The sequence below is a fragment of the Nycticebus coucang genome, chromosome 18 (assembly GCF_027406575.1).
Source record: "Nycticebus coucang isolate mNycCou1 chromosome 18, mNycCou1.pri, whole genome shotgun sequence".
NCBI classification, from domain to species: Eukaryota; Metazoa; Chordata; class Mammalia; order Primates; family Lorisidae; genus Nycticebus; species Nycticebus coucang.
In genome coordinates this window covers 47,001,374-47,004,598 of record NC_069797.1, presented here as the reverse complement: position 1 = coordinate 47,004,598, position 3,225 = coordinate 47,001,374, and the positions used below count along the sequence as shown (strand labels likewise).

General features: G+C 39.9%; 1 pseudogene; it reads right to left on the bottom strand.

Annotated features, from left to right (window-relative positions):
- Positions 1-204: 204 nt before the first annotated feature.
- On the bottom strand, positions 205-410 carry LOC128571097 (ATP synthase membrane subunit K, mitochondrial-like; annotated as a pseudogene).
- Between the last annotated feature and the right edge of the window lie 2,815 nt (positions 411-3,225).

The window sequence follows — 3,225 nt, the reverse complement described above, 5'->3', positions numbered from 1 at the left end:
AGTGTAGTGGCAGGATCATAGCTCACTGCAGCCTTGAACTGGGCTCAAGTGATCCTCCCACCTCAGCCTCCCAAAGTGCTGGGATTACCAGGCATAAGCCACCAGGCCCATCTCCTCCTAATATTTTTTTTCCAGGTTCATAATTTATGGTACAAATTGAGTATCACATGATGAGGTGACATTAGCTTCTCCAGGCATGGGAACTTAACAGATGAAGCACAATTTAGAATCCATTGATGTTGCTTTCACAGCTGGAGCTTTTTTAGATCTTAACTTGAAGTATAAGATTATTAAAGTAACACTTCCATATTTTCCCAATACACAATTCATTCTACCTGTGAGAGTATAAGAGATGAAATTTTTTTAATACCAGTGAACTGGAATTGGGCATCACTTTCTGGACCTGCCATGATTCCAATCTCACCAAAGCCACAAATTTCACCACCAGTGCCCTTTAACGTTCACAGCCACCTCTTGGTCCAGCCAGGGGAAAAAAAAAACTCCTAGTATTTTTTAATGAAGATACATACATACAAACCCATGAACACACTCATTGTTGTAAAACTGATATCACACATTATGCATAAATATGTACCCTGCTGTTTTCCACTTCATCTTATATTTGAAAATAAGATTTTTTTGTTTAGTGGCTATGTAATCCCCCATCATAGGTGAGGCAGAAATCATCTCTATGATTATGAGTTCTCTATCATGTGTAGAGATGATGTCCAATTAATAACTAATTTAGTAATATGTGAGAAGCAGCCATTGTTTAAATATAAATTTCAGACCAGCTATCTCTTTAAACTCTCACAAATAGAATTTTCACATTTAAAGAGGTGTTCACTTTAAAGTTTTCAGAACTCTGACTGTGAAATATCACCCCATGAGATTCGTCACTGTGTGACTTTCACCACAGGAGATGAAGGCTTCAGTCTCACTCCACCCTCACCAGCCTTGAGCTTCATGCCTGTCAGTCATGCGGATTAATGTATGTCCTCTGCACATTTTTACACCTGTGTTAGTAATGCTAGTTTAATTAGTCTTTTTTAATATATGGAAATTAGCCGTTCATTTCTTTGTTTGCAGAAATGTTTTATAGTTTGTCAAGTGCCTTTTAATTTTATTTTGGCACTGATGAAAAACTACTTACATTTTGAGGTAGTCGGATATAATGATCTTTTTTTTCTAATGACCTCTCCCATTGTTTTTGTGCTAAGGAATCCTCATTCATCCCTAATTAGTTCATTATCTGCCAAGGAATTCTTCTAGGTTTAATTTTTTTTCTTTTACGTTTAACCACATGAAATTCATCTCCTGGGAAGTGCAAAATAAGAATCTAACTAAAAATTAAAAAAAGAATCAAACTTAAATTTTTCAAATATGTAATTACCTCAATATTAGTTTTGAATATTCCCTTTCCCATTGTTTGTAAATTTTCTTCCATCGTACATTTAATTTATTTCCTATAGCCCTCCCTTCTGTTCCACTCGTTTCCCTATTGCTTTTTGCAGCTTACCTAAAAATCTAAGTAGTTGAGTAATTTGTTTGATATCTAATGGTTCACATCCATTTTAATATTTTTTCCTACATTTTCTTAACTACATCTTCATGTTTATTCTTTCAGATGAAATTCAGAATCAATTTGACAAGCTGTCCCCTCCCCCTGAAATTTAATGTCCTTCTGAAATCACTTTGAAACGAAAAATTAGTTTGAGAAATGCTGTTTTTTCTACCTGAGTGCTTGGGAGCATTGATTTCTAAAGGAAGAGTTCAGACCTACAGTTTTTATTTTCAAGTGTTATAACCTTAAGAAAATTAGTTGGTCCTGCCTAGCTTTAGTTTCTTTTTCTGGACTATCTACTCCATCAAGGCAAGATTATGATGCCCTCATCCATGGTGTTTCTCCAGTATGACACAAAATGGGCATTCAATAAATACGTATCTGTTAACATTGAGTATGAATCCATTGACATTCCATGCAGAAATATTACGAGAATAATTCTTACGATATTGATTATGGAGCTAAAAATTCTAAATGCCTGGCATAGTGGCTGATATGTGTCTGCTGTTCAATTCATCATTATTATTACCATTATTATATTTATATACTTAGTCCACTTATCTGGCAATATGAAACGTCTCTCGATTTATTCAAATTCTCTTTTGTGTATGTTAAGTACATTCCTGTTGATACCATACATTTCTGCTTATGTTTACAACAAATTCCTGGGCATTTGGTATACTTTTTTTTTTTTTAAGGTATTTCCTTCCATCTCTCTGTCAAAATGGCTGAAATCCCAAAACCGTAGCTGTCAACTACTTCTCTATTCTAAAATGAGAAGTCTTTCACCTTTCAGGACTAGAAAGGAGGCAATTAAAAATCATTTTCATAATATTTATCTTTTTATCCTCTCAAGCATCTCTGCAAGGGTTAAAATTTGGAAATTAAAGACTTTTTAGGACAGCCGCATTCGATTCTGCTCCCCCATCCCTCCTACACACCACACACCTGCACCATGGGGAAGAGGGCAGCACCCGTTTTTCTACTCAGGTCGTGGGGAACTGGCTGCCCTGGGGCCCCTCAGAAAGCCGGGTGTTGTGCCCTGGAGCTGGAGACGCAGTAGCTGGGATCTGACTCGGCCCCAGGCGTGTAAGGATGAGCCAGGCGCAGGGTGGAGCGCCACTGCGGGGAAGAAGCTGCCTCCCACCAACAGCAGATCTAAGAAACCTGTTTCTCCTGGGGCCGGGTAAGAACCCGTGGGGTTATCGCACGGCACAGGAGGACTTGATCAGAGAGATGCTGCAGGTGAGCGGCCTAACACTGAGGCTTTAAGAGAAGAATTGGGCGCTGACATCTGCCGGGTCTGGAAACCGGAAGTGACGGCATCCTCAGTGTTAGGGCCTCTGCAAGGGGCCCACGAAGGACGCCCAAAGCCAGTGCCCTGGAAACGCCTCCGAGCCCAGAGAGTGGAGCGCACAGATCAGCGTCAATCCGATAAGACGTTTCTGGTCCCTGGGCCCCTCCGCCTCCTTCTCGCCCCCACTTTACTCTATGGGGCCAGCAAAAGTGGGAGCAGCCGGGTGGAAGAAAGGTTAGACCAGAATTTAACTTCAGTTGAAGTTTGGACTTGGAACTGGACTAAAGTGACCCAGGGACTTTTTCATTATCTCAGGGAGGTCTGAATCATTCTGGGGCTCCTCCAGGAATGAATCCAAAAGCAA